The sequence below is a fragment of the Pezoporus wallicus genome, unplaced genomic scaffold (assembly GCF_028554395.1).
Source record: "Pezoporus wallicus isolate ANWC-B61680 ecotype Strahan unplaced genomic scaffold, APGP_CSIRO_Pwel_v1 contig_2348, whole genome shotgun sequence".
NCBI lineage: Eukaryota > Metazoa > Chordata > Aves > Psittaciformes > Psittacidae > Pezoporus > Pezoporus wallicus.
The window spans coordinates 583,036-601,249 of record NW_026636985.1 but is presented as its reverse complement, the minus strand read 5'-3'; positions in this window follow the sequence as shown (position 1 = coordinate 601,249).

Sequence of the window (18,214 nt, the reverse complement as noted above, 5' to 3'; positions counted from 1 at the left end):
TTTGCTTGCCATCTACAAGAAAATAGAGATGAGGAGGGGGTAAAGGGAAGGCGCCATCTCTGCCCAGCTGCTGTGCACATATTGCAGATAGTGCCAATCACCAGAGCATGCTGGAGATGTTAGATGTTTTAGTAAACAGCTTGTAAATGAAAGCACAGAGGAATTGCCTCTCCCCTTCACCATATTTTATCCTTCCCCTTTTCTAAAAGATACTTGTCAGGCAATACTGTGTTTGTCGGTGTCATAGCCCAGCATCCAGGAGCAAAATATAAACCAAAATTGATTTGTACATTGAAGGGTGAATTTTCACTGCAGTCGCTGAGCTACAGCAGTGAAGCATGTCTATTTAATTTGCAACATAAAAAAGGATAAGTGCCATGCCAGCTTTTTCAATGCTGCTGGTTCTACATGGGCAGCAAGGGCTAGAGGTATCATATAAACTGGGGCCTTGATCCTGGGATTCTGCACAGATGAGTACACCCCTGACTTCTAATGCAATTGACTGGAGATGTTCAGTTCAATAAGTTTAATGTTAAAAGCATTCTCCAAATGGCATTAAAATAAAATCAGGCTGGAGATATGCAGGCTGGGAAGTGGTTCAGCTGGGATCAGTAGGCTTCAAATAAGGGCATTTGCCATCTCCAGACCAGACTTAGGAATTCCATCTACGCAGCCCCTTCACGTGGACAGGCAGGTATGATAAAAGGCAGGTGAAGACAGTGTTCAGTGAAAGGGTTATCTGAACAGTCTGTCTCTCCATGGTGATGGGTGGGGAAAAACACTTGCTGAAAGAGAAGATCTGCTCTGGCTGCCTGTCTAGTAGATCTTTTCTCAAACAAGGAGCCGGTGAGCAGAATTAAATCCGTCTTATGCAGATTAGTCAATCTCTTTTGCATTACTGTGACTGTAACCATCAGTGCAAACTAATCTCAACTCCCACCCTTCTGCTGAAGCTTAAGTCTGTTTATTAAAGCACTTTGTATTTCTTTGTGACTGCATTCCTGCCATAAGTATGTAGATCCTTTCCCAGTGTCTTGCTTGCCGTATGCATCCTTGTAGAACCAGAGTTAGTGATGTATCTTGATGTCATTGTTTTTATCCTGTCAGGTTTTGACAAGATAAGCAATTTATTTACTGCTTTTGAAAGCAGAGGAGGTGGTGGCCAATTCTGTACTTTTTTAATTGCTTGTCACCTTCCAGTTTGGGGCTTAAGATGTTCTGTGCTTGCACTTTGTACACCTATCGGGGCAATACTGTTGTTTGAGCTGTGATTTAATAATCTGCCCAAAAGCTTCTGTGGCTCCATTAGAAATAATTCTTTAGCTGCAAACACTGAACATTCCTGTTGAGAAGCTCTTTTTCTTCCTGAAGTACTGGGGCAGCTCTGAAATATGGGACCACGCTGTAGTTCTCTTGGCTTCAGAATTTGTCTTCTAGAGCTACAATAATTTGAAATGGAGTTTAGGTACTGCTTCTTAGATACTGCAATAATTTCCAAGCACCCAACAGAGGCAAAATGTTCTTTTTTTGCTGATAATTCCATCCTGAAATTTCTTTGAAAGTTACTTTTTGTTTTAAAAAGGAGACAAAACCATCCTGTGTGATGGCTTAGAAGAAAACCAACCTTAGAGCTTTTTGCAGTACCCAAGCTTAAGGTGAGGTGGTTCAGAAAGCCTTGCTTTGCTCAACCAGAAAGGCTCATTTTTTGGGAAAAAGAAGTTAGGATGCCACTATTGTGGAATGTGTGGGGGTTGCTTTGGTCAGTTCTGATGCTGAATGTGAAGGAAACACTGCCAAAAGAACCCTACCTTAGATTGACCACTTACTGCAGGGGCTGCAGGACTAAATTGCTGCCCTGAGCCCTGCCTGCAGCATCTTTTTTACTCTGAGTTATTCTGACATTCAGCCAGCCAAAGACCCCCAAGCGGGGTTCTCACGTTGGCTGCAGCCCTGCTTCATAGAAGTTCACATCAGGACGGGAACATTGGGAGCATGGATTTCAGCATGCAATTAAATTATTGCTGTTCAGGAGCATCACTCACAGCTAAACTGTTTGGGAGTGGCAGAGTGGCTGATTGTCTGACTCTCTGCATTACATTCACATCGCATGGTCCCATTGCTCGAGGGACCATTACCAGCTCTTTAGGGCTTTGGTTGGGCATGCTAGAAGAGGATGGATTTGAACTGGCATTTTACGCAGCGAGGCTGGTGGTGTAGGTGACAGATTAAAACTAAACTTTTCCCCTGTGCAGGAGCTGCATAAAACAAATATTCTATAAGGAAATAAGAAGGATTAGAGAGACTTAGTTATTAGGAATAAGCCACCTGCATTTCTAGCACACTATGCAAAATCCTTTAGGATGAAACTACTACTACTCTGTAGCAACACCCAGACTAGAATCAAAGTCTCGATCCCTCTTCAGTGATTTACATGCAATGAATACTACTATTTCTCAATTATTTGTATACTGCTTCTTAAGAGAGCTTTGTGATGCCAGCAGGAGTTAAGTTTTAATTAAATATGTCAGTATTTCTGTACACCAAGCCACTCTCCCGCCAGCATTAATGCCCACTTCCTGACTTCAGCAGCCACCAATATCCAGGGTTTAAGTCTGTAAATGAAACATTTCTGTACTACTTGAGGAGGCGCATAAGTAAACCAAAGTAATGAATTAAGCAGGACAAAACCCAACAACTGTTTCCAGCATTAATGTGCAATGTAGGGGACTCCCAAAGCATATCAAGTGAAGCTCATCAGAGAAATTCTACCGAGCCTCAACCCCTTGAATATCAGAGAAATTACTCTGTGTAAGCCATCTGAAAGGTATCATAAGATAATTAGTTGGTCAGAGTTGTAGGAAGCTGCTTGCCAGTTCTTCATGGATTTCATTCGTAATTTGCCTCAGGAGTATGGAAGCTGCTTCAAAACCTGTTTAGAGAGAATTCTGCGGAGGTAAGACTATAAATATCCATGTAAGGTTAAGCAGCATTAGCATGGTTGAGCTGGTAGAGCCACTGCTGCTTGGCTAAAATGCAGGCAAAATGGAATTCGCTTCTGTCGTGATCATTTGAAGACCACTGATTTTGTATAGTTTGTACGTAGGCAACTGCTGTGGTCTGAATGGACGTTTAGATTGTGACTGCTTTGTAGTTTGGCTTTTAATAGGTTTATCTAATTACCTTCTTCATAAGGTGCATTGAGAAAAGTGCCTTATTAAAATTCGGTGTCCTTCTTTTTTAAATGCATGACTTAGTAAAAGTGTGATCATTCAAGGGGAAGTGAAGCATTGGGAATTATATTTATTTGTACAGAGAACTAAAGCCTTCTCAAGTCAGGAGAAATTTTTCCATGCATCAAAATGACTTTTGCTTCAGACCTGTATGATACAAGTAGAGGCAACTTCAAACCCTCTTAACTGTTTTCATGTACAAGTCAATAGATATTTAGTGGTTAGGAGTTCTTGCCTTCTTTTCTATTCAGCATGAAATATGCTACATAGCAGCTTCAGCAAAATAATAGGAGACAAACCTGCAGTTATTAAAAAAGGCTAGAATCAGTATTTTTAAAGGTGGGAAAAGATTTGAGAATAGAGGTAATACTGTAAGTTACTGTATTTGCATTCATAACTCTTCCATATTTACATCCATAACTCTTTTGTTAAATGCTTTCCCAAAGGGAAACCGTGAAATAGGCAGGTTATTGGAGTTGCTTTTGACTTCAAAACTGTTTCTGATTGCAGTTCTGGTTTTGCAAAAGTTCTTTCTTACTATTTTCCAAGGAGTTTTAAATGATTGTCTGGTCCCCATGTCTCCATTCATTTTCCTTCCACCACTGTTCTGCTTAGCCGGGTTGTCAGGCAGAGGAACACTGTACGATGGAACTGTGTCATGACTTAGCTGGTAATGACAAATCATTAACCTACTTGCTTGGATGATAAAACCCGGAGACATTATTGCAGAGGTTTTTGATATGTGAAATCCTGGTTCTGCCGGAGACAGCTGGAACTCTGCCTCGGAAGCATCTGAGGTTGTGAAGAAACAGTGAAAGCAGTGAAATTAATTGACTGCAGATTCCCATTTCTCTTCAGATCTGATGAGCTGCTCAGTTCCTTTTCTTCCTCTCACCCATGGATAACTGAGAATCTTGGCCATTGTGTCTATTTCTGAGGCACAAGATTTTACCCTGATTCTGGCATGTTTATACCTCTCTGGTTTTTATCCATTTTTCACATGGAGTGGTATCTCAACTGACACGCTGAGTTATGCAATAATGTATGTAAAATCTCCTTGGTGATAGTTTGCAAAGGGATAAAAATAAAGCTGTCAGGGAAGTGATCTTCAGAAATACAAGCTTTATCCCGGCTGACTTCCTGTTATGTCCCAGTGCAAATCTTCTGTTACTTGGGAGCAAGAAGACTTATCTCTATTTTATTCCTAAATCCAAAATAGAATCTGTTGTGATGCAGAGCAACACAAATATTGCAGTTAATGGGGTTGCCTTGCATCAGCCAGGACTGGCAGATCTGGTGGGGTATAAGGATTTTTAAATACATTTTACCTCTGGGAAATCTCCAGGTTTTCATTGAATTTCTGTAATAATTGTACTCCCCTTTTGCTCATTTCTAGAGAGAAAGATAACACCTCTCTTTCATTAATGAGCCTTCCCTTAGCTAAATTATTTAAATACAAGGCAAGGTCCTTGCTCATTCTCCTGCAATATAGGCAGTCCTATACTAAGATACTAAGGATGCTTCTAAATGAGATTTAATAATATAGTAGGACATTTAGCATATATTAATTAAGTATCAGCAGATGGTAAGGAGAGCCCTTGCTGAGAGTGAATAAGTAGAGAGAAAAAGAACTGCCATGTAATTAAGCCAAACCTGCTGAAACAATGAAGGTGCAATTACTTTTTTATTAACACATTACACTTGCATGCAATGCTGAGGAATTTAATTACTACCTAACTTCAATTACACTCAGCTCTGAAGATGGTTCAAGTAACCAAGTTCTGACTATGAAGATCTGTGACGTGTAAGGTGTTTGGATCCATAGTTGCTTCTCAGCTGAAGTTGTACAAGAGCAGAGCTCTGGAGTGGGTGTAGGCTGAAAGGTAGGATGTAAGTTGTGTGTAAGATTCAGGTGGTCATGAATCAGCCTGAAAATTGGTGTAGAATTTACAACATCTAAATCACTAGGGACTGTAGTGACAGGACAAGGGGTAGCGGGTTCAAACTTAAACAGGGGAAGTTTGGATTGGATATAAAGAAGGAGTCCTTTACTGTAAGGGTGGTGAGGCACCAGGGAGGTTGTGAAGGCTCCATCCCTGTCAGTGTTGAAGGCCAGGTTGGACAGAGCCTTGGGTAAGATGGTTACTCCCATGGCAGGGGAGGTTGGAACTGGATGATCTTAAGGTCCTTTCCAACCCAAACCATTCTATGATTCTATGATTTGAGTGTCATCACCATAGAAAGACATTTATGGTATCATGGTGACAACAGATTTTGTACTCTTCATAGAATCATAGAGTGGTTTGGGTTGGAAAGGACCTTACAGCTCGTCCACTTCCAACCCCCTTCCATGGACACCTCTCACTAAACCATGTCACCCAAGGCTCTGTCCAGCCTGGCTTTGAACACTACCAGGGATGGAGCACTCACCACTTCTCTGGGCATCCTGTGCCAGCGCCTCAGCATCCTCACAGTGAAGAACTTCTTCCTTACATCTGACCTGAACTTACCCTGTTTAAGTTTGAACCCATTTTGCCAGGCCGAATAAAGAGTGAGCTTTTGCCTGTCTCCTCCAAGCAGAGGTTCCCTCAAGTTTCTGTCCCTTATGTGTCCTCGAAACTCTTTCTTGGGCGTTCCACATTATACTTAAATCTAAAGAGATACGTATTTACCATCTTCTTAGGATTAAAATTCAGCTCTTACAAAGAATTCCATAAAATCCATAGACATCCATAAAGACTTTTGTTTTTAACCCTGTTTTAAAGACTGCGTGAGTACAGGCCTGGAGACAGATGCGGGTGAGTGCTTACACACCAGAAAGTCCTTGGCAAGTGGCTGTGGGTGTAGGAATAGATGTTTGTAGCCTAGTTCTCATTGGGTCATTAGATGGGGCAGCTAACAATTACAGTAGTGAGCTGAGATGTGTCCCCTGAGACTTGAGTGGGTATAAAAATAATATAAAACCTCAGTCCTGGGTTTTTTTTTCAGGAAAAATGTCTGCATTCGCACATTATTCCAGGGAAGGACAATATTTAGTTCCAGAAGCAGCTCCGTTAACTTATGTTGGTAGACTCCCTGTTATATTCAACCTGACATAAAATGCCACGAAATGGACAAGAATGACATTTAAATGCATAGAATCGACAGAACTACCTCTGGGTGTGGGTTTGTTGGATAGTTTTTCTACATAATAATGTAAGGACACATTTGCCATCCAGTTCTACTATCTTAAAATACCTTGCTTGACATTTTACTGTGATGAGTGAACCTTTAACAAGGTCATTAGCTTTGAAGGATCGTCTCCAGGGATTGGGGAAAGCAGTTCATTCTAAATAGCCAGGAAAAGAGAGGAAAATGTAAGTAAATAAATATAACACTGTGGTAATAGTGAAAGATTTAATCTGTAAAGAACATAAAGTGGAAGTCTCCAGCCCCAGATCATCCAGCCCTTCAAGAATACAAAAGCCATTCTAAAGAAGTAAATGTAGCCACAGCAAAATAACTTAAAGGAATAATGAGGCCCTTCTAGTACAGGAGTCACTGTGTTTGTGAAGTGCTACAGTCAGTTGTGAACAGCTTGGGGCTGCAGCTAAAAAACATTCACAACAGAAAGATTGCCACTGAACTTCATGAGTAACAAGGGAGTAAATTACAGGTTAGGTATTAATAAGAATGCACATGGTCAGATTTGTACTTAGAAAGTGAATGTGCCTCTGAATGTGAAGAGAGAAAAGCTGGAAGTGACCCTTTTAGATACTAGAACTTGCTAAAACATGGTCAGTACACTGTGGGACTGAAGGGTGGAAAAGGCTCACACAAGGTCTCCTATGCAGGTGGCATTACCTGCAGCAAGGTTTGAGCATCCTTCCAGGCCCAGGCCCAGAACGCTTCTTGATATTCACATCAATTTGGGACCACATTCGTTTACTCTGAATTCCTTGTCCCTGCCACCAACATTGGAGCAGTGGGGGACAACTTGATGCCAGTAATGTTTCCCTGCCTGTTTTAAGCCATCTCCCCAGTGTTCCTGGGTGTTGCTGTGGGGTTTCTTCTTTAACTTTTTTCCTTTTTGTGAAGAAAAAGGGTTCATGCCAGAGGCAGCGTCTGCCTGTTGCCATTTGCTAGATCAGCATTTGCCAGGAAACTGATGGATGATGTGTCAGTCACTTGCATGGATTATCAGACTGTTAAAGGTCACTATGGATATCTGCAGGAGACTTGATGCAATAAGATAATATGGATAAAGCAGTTCCATTTCACTAGAAAGTGAGGCTGTAGCTGCTGAAACCCCTGTATTTGGAAGCCAACAAGATAATGAAAAAACTGCCTCTGATACGTCTCTTTTCTTACTTCCCTCCACTCCTCACCTTTCCCTAATGAGTGCCAGAATCATGTTTAGAGAATCAACCCTCCAGTTTCCTCCTTCAGCTCCCAGCGGCAGGATGAACTCTGGGAAGCAGATCCCTCCCGTTATGATCTTAAGGTCCTTTCCAGCTGTAACTGTTCTATGATTGTATAATTAGTGGGTTTGTGCCTTGTTCAATTGCTCCCACACTTAAAAATGCAGCTTCACTTTCTGAACAACAGAAAAAAAGCAGAGTATGGAACTTCCACTGTTGCATTTCACAAGATGCTGTTATTGTCATGGCTGTTGCTGCTCTCCTGTGCTTTTATCACAGGTATGAAATTGAATGCCTGTGAGTTCTGCTCCGAAAGGATCAAAGTCCTTTTATCCAGATGAGTGCACAAGGTTATGTGACAAACGTCTGAGCTGGGGACCAGCCAGGCTATAACTAGAGAGAGATAGGGGCTGCAATGTCACAACTCCAGCTGACTGTTTGAGAGGATTCAGAATTCCTGAGTAATGAAAACTGCTGATAGTCTAAAAAATTATCGCTGTGTTAACCTGTGTCACCCAGGGAGGGTGTTACATGACAGAGAACAAAGCTGGCCTCTTCTTTTGCTCTTAACCCTTCCCTTTTCTTAAACCACTACATTCTTAGGAGGTAAATCCTGGCAATAGCCACCTATCCTGTAACTTGGTGGTCCAAAGCCATCAATAGCTGGCTTTGATTATTGATGTAGGCAGAGACCAGAGGCCCATCTTATGGATTTTCATTCACCACGTGGCCATTGCACTGCTCTAATCTTTTGCTCTCTTCCAGGTCACGTAAACCTCTGACCACTAACAGTGCATGGACCCTTTCATCAATGGATTAAAATACAGTTGTCCATATAGCATTTGAAAAGAATGAAGTCTGAATGTGCACATCTTCTTGCCCTGGCTGTACCTTTGAAAGGCACCTACACTGTCTCTGTCCATCCCCATTGACAATTTCCTGACATACCTGAGTGCTTTGAAGGCTCTCATTTTAGACTCGGAAGAGCCACGCTATTACTGAGAAACCAAGTGCTCTAAAGGGGAAAGAAGATGAAACGGCACAATAAATTGTTTGTCCCTGTGCCTGATCTCTGACAACAAACAATGCTGGGTGCTTCACAAAGAAGCTGTAGTAATTGCCTTGTCCCCAGCCAACACAAAGCATGCAGGTAAGCCACTTGGCGTCATACCATACAGTTGACTGCTAGTGAAGAAACAGGAGTATTCTAGGAGCACGTGGTAGTGACACAGAACTGGCTGTTAACCCTGTGCTTTCTAAACGTTACTCCCTTTAATTCTAATGCAATTTAAATTTTCTTTAAAAAAAAATACAGTTAAAATGGTTCCACTGTAATCCATGAAATACATGGATCTGGGAACAGAACCCTGGAATCCTGTTCTCAATAGCAGGGTAAACACCTTGTTTACCTGGGTGAGAGAGAACAGCTTCTATCTGAATCTTCCTGGCAAACAGCAACACCACATTCTTCAGTTATACTCAAAAGTGATTTCTCTTTTAAGCTGATTTGCAACAGACTAGACAAACTCCTACAAAGATACAATCCACTGGTGTAAAAATAGGTTTCAGTTGAGTATAATCCAGTAAATGTATAGCAGTGTGAATTCCATCCTAAAACTGTGTGGATATTATGACTACTACACTATATGGTGATTCTGTGTATCTCTATTAATGTAGGCAGGACTCAAACCTGACAGATACTGGCAGCAAAGTATTACAGTGTGGTGATCAAGTAAATGCTCTAGAGATAGTGCTTGAGACATCTTTGTCAACTTACCAACATTGCAGACCAAAGCAAATGGTTGTTTCAGCTCAGTCGGCTGGATAACACATTAATTGCAGTTTTTAGTAAGTTATCAATGAACACTGAAAAAAAAATAGTATATTTGCTGCATATACTAGAGGAAACATCTTCTGTTTAATACACAAATATGCTGTACCTTATCTCTGGTTTCACAAGGGATTTGTTTAACTAAGGCTCTGGCTGATACGAGCAGTCTCTTAAATTGAAAAATTGCAATTCATTCCCCCACAACTTTGATAGAAGTCTTATCAGCACAAGGAAGTGACAAAAACATATCTCTTCACCAAGACAGTGTAAGGATTAGCTGAGCAGCAAAAGAGACTTCATTTTGTATCTCAGAAATGAAAATAATGGGTAAAAAGCTTTGGCCTTTATTGAAAACATGGGTGTAGGCAGAGGGGTTGATGTTATACTCAGGTTTACCCCTACTTATCAGCAAGGCTGCATCACATTTCCATTGCTCCTCTGACTTGATGCTAGGGCAGTGGTTCCCAAGGTGGGGAAGAAAAGGGAATGCAGAGGAACAGCTAACTACAAGTATTTGTTGTACCAAGCCGTGCCACTGTATATTGTTAATAATGAATTACTTTAGCGCAGGTCTGGAGCCAACATTCATGGTCTTCAAATGCTCCTCAGATCTTAGTGGTGGTGTTATAATTTGTGATCCTGCCTAAGAGTTTCTTTACTCCGCAAACTGACTGCGAACTCAGAGCCAAAACGTGGGTTTAATCTCAAAAGTGTTTACAGTAGGTGTAAGCCAGCTGACAACAGTTGGATCCAGACCTGAGATAAGAGGAAAACTGGTTGATGCTCTAAAAATGCAACTGGTTAACTGTTTTCGAGAGTCCTAGAGAGAAAGGATTCTGAAATTAAATAGGAAGCTCCTGGACGGGGAATGGATTCAGGACATGAAACCAGCTTTTAATTTTCTCATGCTGATGACACCAAATCCTTTAATATAAAATGGATAAGAGTACCTTGAATGTTAAAGGGGCTGTATAAATCCAGCAGTTTATCTTAGGTTCAGCTTACATTCTCTCTAGCAGCAAACACTCTCAAATGGAAGATGGAAAATCTTTAACTATACTGAGCAGGAGAAAATGTTCTCCCCTCACCATTTGCTCTCTGAAGATGGCATGAAACAGCTGATGAACAGGTTGCAGCTGTGGTGTTCGCTCATGGGATTATATCACACTGTATATGAGGCAGTGCAGCCCAGCGGCTGTAGGCAGCAAGCAAAGGCAAATAATTGAAATCTTTTTCTTTTCCAGCTTTACCACCAATGTCAAGTGTTGCTGGACACACTGACAGCACTTCAGTGTAGCTTTGCTTGACCTCTTCCCCCTTCACTTCTCCTTTCCAGCCCCACAAAGGGACCGGAACCTGGCACCATGACCATGTGGTTTCAGCATCCTGCTGTGCTGTAGTGTCCCTCCTTTATCTGAAAGAAATCATTCAGTCTCTGGGTGAGGAGTTGGGGTGATACTGCCACTTCTTTTGAATAGAAAGCGAATCACTCACAAAACAGGTCAAAACTTTTACAGATTAAAAATAGAGAAGAGTGGAGCATAGTTATGTCAGTAAACACAAGTCAGTCGTTCATTCTGTCAGTCCTTTTGTACCCCATCTCTTAGATTGTCCTTTGAGATTCGGAGTGCTAACTGCCCACCCATATGAATGTCAGTGGGAAGAATGCAGTTCCCTCTAATCAGGTACAAGAGGCCTCTCAATAAATGGAAGTTGTTACTTCACCACTTACTCTAATGAGCCCACACAGGACCTTGGTTACCAGTATTTTTTACATGAAGGATATTGTGAAGAGAAAAACCCATACTGATATCTGCCCCTTGCTTGCGTGTTCTGTACCTGCTCCTTGCTTGTGTGTTTTACTGAGCCGCAGGCACAGTCTTGCCTCATTAAGTGCCTTTGTAGTTTTGCACCATGTTTGCTCTAGGCCTGTAGGTACACGTGCGAGTGGTTTGGTTATTAAAGAGGATCAATGGGTGGGATTTATGATTTAGCTTACGTTAAGCTATAATACATCATATTGTTTAATAATCAATATGTGATGGGCAGCTGCTTGATAAGTGCAAGAGTCTCCAGGTCAGCTACAAGCAGTTGAATTTACCAGCTTTTAGACTGTATGGTATCGTCAAAAAGGGGGCTCAGAATATGTGAGCCAACCTCTAGGATCTGTCAGTCTGAAGCATTTTAACACCATGTTGAGCCTTAAACTTACAGCTAAAATGTGTAACATGCCTTCTGTGTCTTTTAAAAGAAAATAATAAGGCCCGTGTCTCAGTTGTCCAAGATGGGCTCTGACTGTATTGAGGGAAATTGATGAGAGATCTCTTTATTTCCCACTTAAAATTCCACAACTGCACTTACACTCGAGTGGAGCTATTCTCACAGAATGGAATTGCTTCAATTCATCCAAATCTGGATCACTTTTCCCCTCCTTTAAAGAAAGAGAAAAAAATAGCTCAATTAAAGTGACATTGTATTAATAGTGGATTATGTCAGCTAATAAATACTCAATGCTTTACATGCCACACTTGGGTTTCTTCTTTCTATTTAAATAGCAGCACAATTTGACACTTGTGTGTGTTAAATCTTCTCTAGTAGGCATAGTGAGCAATGAATTAAGTGTGAGAATCAGAATAGCATTCTGGAGAGAAAAGGAACCTGTTACACTCATTTCTGACCAGTGTCCGGATGAGGATCGTGGCAGTTTGCACGTGGAAGTGGTAGTAGATGGGACACTGCACAAGCCATCAAATGTAAAGATCAAAGCAGAAATGAACTTGTAATTTTCTCAAAGCACTCTTCCTTCCAGCAGTCACTATTATTTTTATCTTAATTGCTACCATCTTTGTTATTTAATAACCTGTGTAAAGAAGAACATTTCCTTTTAGCTCTATTACTCTAAAAGGTATTTAGTGTTTCATTCTATCATGCAAAATTCAGGCTTTACAACTATAAAGTTCCAAAATGTTTTACAAGTGGCCCTGATCTGGCAAAGACCTACCCATCTGTTTACTTGAATAGTAATAAGCATTTATATTCCAATAGTGCCCTTTATCTCAGTTGGTCTTTACACAGAACCATCTGCTTCAAATTGTCTGTCTTTCAGACTGAGCTCGCCAGGAGTCCTGACCTTGTAATCTCATCTCAGCCTTCGACCTTGCAGAGCTTCTCTGCATGAAGGATTAGGGTCTGCCACATGCAAGACAGCTTGTGAAAACAGGGTTTAACATTGCAGATTTGTAATTGGAGTCAATGAAGTTTTTCCTGAGTATGACTTGAATTTGTGATTTCTTTTGCACGAAGGCAAAACAAGGGGTGGAATGCCAGGTTCAGCTGCTCCATGCATGGTCTTGTCTCAAAGTCACTTCTTGGTCATCTAAAGCAGGAAGGTAAATCCCTGGCTGTTAGACTGGACTGGTTATTCAACCCACTGATTTTTATCTCTTTTCCAACAGAATAAATGCATTATACAAGGCTTAGCAAAGCAAGTAAAGGTATTGCTGCACAGTAGAGTACTCCCAACAAGCTGGACTCCAAGCAAGCAGGAACATTGCCCACTGAGGCATGTGTTCAATGGTAAATGAATTGTATTTGTGAACTGCCTCCTATTTACTCTAAAGCTTTCAACAGAGATCTTTCTGGAGCTAAATTACGTTATCACAATAAAGTTAAAAAGGAACATGATTTCTTCAGCCAAACCTCCTTAGTCATCAAGCACCCCGGTAGCTTCCAAGTGTTCCTGCAGCCCTAACAAACAGAAGATACTCTCAGACTTCCCAGCGTGTAGCCTTGCCTTTCACAGAAGCATTGCTGATGAAGTGAGAAGCATGCAGAGAGCACATGTGGAATATGAATGCATCGAGTCTGCTTGGGCTTTCCAGTTTGACGCTGACTTTCCTGTGTCTTGATGCCTCTGTGCTCTGGCAGCATGAAGCACTAGCTTACTTTGGAGTATTTGAAATCATTTTCATCTCCCCTCTGCCCCCATCTTCTGTTCCTTTTCTTTACTCCATATTCTCTTCCATTTGCTGAAGAGAGAAATGGAGAATTTTCTCTGTTTCTTATGTACATTCAGTGACTGCAGTTCCCAGAAGAGTCATTGAAACTTCTGAACAATGAACTCTGATGTCTTCTTTGATAATGGAAGCTATGAGACATAAATCTCCTTCAGACTATTGTATCTTGAGGTCAAACCACGCAATCAGCCTAATTTTCATGTGATCACCACTTAGGCCTGTAAGCTTCATGTTTTGGTCCTGCTTTGAGCAGCGGATTGGACAGGGTGACCTTCAGAGGTCCTTCCTAAGTAAATTATTGGAAGAGTCTGCAATCCTGGTCTTTTAAATGATGCTTTTAAAAACTGTAGCAGGCCCTTTGACTCTGCGCTGTGAGATGTGTGGAAACTAGGGACAAACCGGTAACTGCAGTCTCTTGTATTGACCTGGTTGCAGTCATGCTTTAAATTAACAATGAATCCTGTTCATTGTGGGTTTGGCATCATTTCTGTGATAAATTATTCTCATACTTTATAGCTCCTTATTTTTTTTTGTGTAGCAACTGTTTGCCAACCCATAGAAAGTGATGCCTGAAAAAATAGACAATGGAAGACTTACTATAAACTGCAATTGCATGTAATTGCTGCTTTGTAAGTATTCATGGGGAAAAGAAAAGGCTTCCTTATTCTTTCAGATGTGACATTCAGTGTGTCAATGTTTGTAAATCTTTTTCTTCTCTAGTTTTGGTTGGTTGGTTTGTTTGCCCTAATGATGCACTGAGAACATTTGCAGGCTGTTGAGTATATGATAAGCAGGGTATGCAACAGCCAGAAACTGCTCAGGGTCTCTCCCATGATGACACTGTGTCTTGCGGCTTGTGGGGAAGCTTGGGAAGACTTAAGATACTTCATCCTATTGGGCAGTTGATGGCTTTCCTGCTTTATAGAGCTCAGTCTTTGTTTTTGCAACTGCTTGTTCTTCAGAACATCATAGAAGTTGCCTGTGGCTCTATTCTGCTCTCACAAACTCTGAGGAACATGGTGTTGTTTGTTGTTCCTGTCCATAATCTGGCAAGAGTTCTAACTGAAGAAGCCATAATTCTCTTCCTTTGATACTGGGGTTTTCAGGATAGAAACAGTAATCACTGAGGTTCTCAGTCCTTTCCCACAGGCAAAAGAGAGAATGCCTGAAAGCAGGTGGAGTGTATCTGAGGTGGTTTACATGTGATGTTGTGACAGACATTCTGTGCCTCCCCTTCAACACTGACTATGTTATACAAGGTCTGTCACTCTACGGGACAGTGACACAATTATTTTTCAGTGATACAGAAGACATGAAGAATGGTAAATCTGTCCTGAATATTTCAGGCTGCTGTTACAAGTGGTCTGGTGTGGCAGAGGCCTGCTTAGCTATGCTCAAACCAAATTACACCAGCCATAGGGGATATAGGTAAAGAATGAATAGCTGGCAAACCATAGCAAATAATCTCCCTTTCCGATAACCTGAAGGTGTCAGAAAGCTTTCTAATGCCTTTGCCCTGTGTGTGTTCCTAGCACATTTCTATTATGCTCCTCATAATTAGTTGCCTGTCTTCTGCTGGGAAAACTGAAAGCTAAGGAAGGAGGGGGAGCCCTTGAGGTGATGTCTAAGCAGCAAGTTCCCAGTGTTTTATTGAGAATCCTGCAATTCTGTTGAGTAATTTCCCCAAGCAACTGGGATTTACTCAGTGTTCCTAGTTATAATTAAATGATAAATCTTGGCATGGACAGCATCCAATATAGAGTAAAGAGTTCTGCTGAAGTGGAGTAGGACCCAAGATACATTTAACTGGGAATACAATCCAGCTTGGGATGGCTGTGTTCTCCTGTCAGAGGCCAGACAGTAAGCAGACATCAGTGCTTAGTAACCTGAGCACTCTTTGGCAAGTAGAGAGTTATCAGCCATCTTCTGCAATATGCCATTTTCTATGAAACATCTTTATAAAAGGGCTTAATATTTCATCAGCACTGTGAGTTGTTCTTACAGAGCTCTTCCTTATTGTTGCTGCTTGCAAAAATCCATGCTAAAAGAGTATGTTGTTTAGTGAAGAAGTATTCTAATGTAGTTATTTCTTCCTTTGCACATCCCTAAACCATTAAAACCCCACTCCATGCATCAGTCAGTTGGCCTTTGGAAAACGGTTTCATTAAAAAGCTTATCAGCCTGGCCCCAAACAGCAGCTCAACAGGTTCTTCTTGCCAGTGCTCTATCTGGTTTAGCCCTTGCAGCTACATTAGTCTGAACTACATTAGTCTAGACTAAAGCTGTCCTCATGAAGAGCAATCTCTTACTGACTCTACAGTGCAGACTCCTGACCAGGCTCCTTACTAGAACGTCTTTATTATGACCAATATCTCCTTAATCATTAGTGAAAGCACCCTCGTTCATTAAGCGTTCAAAGCAATCAGGAGGTTAAATCACACAGAATAAACACCAGCAGCTAATGTGTATGCAATACAATACAGCAGAGGAAGCCTCTCTTGTGGCAGAGAGTGGCAGGACTAGTAATTTTGTGGATTGTATCATTAATAAAATATATTTTATTCTATTTGATGCTGGGTTTGGAAGGTTCCTGTATGATTATTGCATTTTTAAGCATCAGACTTTTTTTTAAAGGCTTTACTGGAGGCTAAATTGAGATCTACTGCAAAATTCAAAGAGGTTCTGCTGAAATGCCATGAAAATTTTAACTTTATGTTCTTTCAGGGGTTTAAAAGTTATAGAGGCAAAGCTGTACAAGCTGAAGGGAATGTAAGAACTGAAAGATTCCTTTGGTCTGTAATAGGTAGAATGTCCAACCTGGCGAAGATTCTCCTGAATATTTGGGGGTTTTCCTTAGGAAATGGTTGTGTTTGATAAAGGGTTTTCAGCACTTGATCTTTTCAAGTGTTTTTCACTATGAAATTTCAAGCCTTTTTGTCCTGTTAGGTTAAAATCAGGCAGAGATTTCTAAATCAATGATATGATGCTGCTGCTCTTCAGAGTTTGTTCTGAGGTGCTCCCATCAGAAAGAAGCCGGGAAGGTGATGAGGCCTTGATCGCTTTTATCCAGGACCCGTTGCTTTGTTGTTCACTGTCAACTCTTTCAGTAGCTGCTTCTTGCTCTCTGACCATGTTCTGTGGGTAGATTGTGTGACCCAGGAGTGCTGCTCCATATGCTGGCCTGACTCCTGCCCAGCTGGAGCCTAGATATGGACCAATCCACCTCTGCACCTTGTTTCAATAGGAAGTGATTCTTGGAGCATCCTCTGACCATTTCCCATCACAGTGTCTGTTTGCCCCTACATGATTAATTTGACAGAGCAAAGGTGGCAAGTTGAAACATTTGGAATGTCCCAACAAGACACAATTTTTCTACTTTCTGTGAAGAATTTGCCTTTTGATAGATGTAACTGTTCATGATATATGAGAAACAAGACCATAGCCCATCATTGACTCCATCTGATATATAGAGGTGTTCATGGGTTTACTGCATGTTACCTCCTATGATGGTTTTAATTTACAATCCAGACTTATAAAACCCTGGAAAAAAATGTCTTTTGCGGGCTGTTAAGCATTAGCATCCTCATATAATATGTTTAATATGCCACAGATGCTCATGGCAGTGAAAGCACCTGCTGGTGTCAGAAGCATCTCCTGGGGCACTTTTCTTTATACTATCCAGGAACAAAGTCCCAAGTTCTCATGCCTTTGAATTATTCCACACTGGTTTTAATTGTCATGATAGCTACTGCAAAATTTATGAATCAGCTTGTCTGCTATCAAAAGCTGCCTCATGGAGCTTTACTATATTGACACTTTCATGATAGGGAAATATGTATCATCTCAGTCAGTTTTGGTGAGAGCGTCTGCAGGAAGTCAGGCGTAGTTAATGATGCCAAATAGGCAGCTCTAAAAAGCATAGGCTGTGTTTTTCCCTCTGCTGTGGACCCAGAGCAAGTAGCAGTACTCCAAATCCCGTTTTCCCTTTCCATCCAAAAATCCTCATTAACCATGCCACCATATCTCAAGTTTGAGCAGGGGAGATTTTACTAGGGTTAAGGGTTTCTTTTGGTCAGATGAATGGAATGGGAAAGTGATTTATTCCTTTGAGGAGAGCAGTTAGGGAAAAAAACCCTTTCTCAGTAACGTTCCTGGTTGATACTACCTTTAGTAATTATCAGGGTGCTGGCTATAGGATTCATTCCTGTGTAACTAAGAATTCAGGAACCTAACTTTTTAAGACCAGGTTGGACGAGGCCTTTGGTGATATGGTTTAGTGTGAGGTGTCCCTGCCCATGGCAGGGGGGTTGGAACTGGATGATCTTAAGGTCCTTTGCAACCCTAGCTATTCTATGATTCTAACATTAGACTTGGGAAAATTATGTAGCTGATTTCCAAAGTGAAATTCTGATTTCATGACTACTCTCCAAGTCTAGAGGTGAATAAACCCTGAAGGATTCCATTTGGAGCTCCCCAGCTATCAACCTTGGCCTCCAGACTTGGATTTATGATGCTGTTTGTAGACTTTTTCCCATGTCTGCAGCATCCATCCTGCACTGGAGCAATTCTTTCCAGGGGACCCGAGCAACACACTGGGTTATTCTAATGTAGCACCATGGAAGGGTTAAAATACACTGAGTGGGGGGCAGGCTGGATAAATCTATTGTGTCATATCCATGCTGCAAAAGAAGTGGGCAGGAAGAATAGAGCGAGGCAAGGGAAAGAGTAGAAAGACCT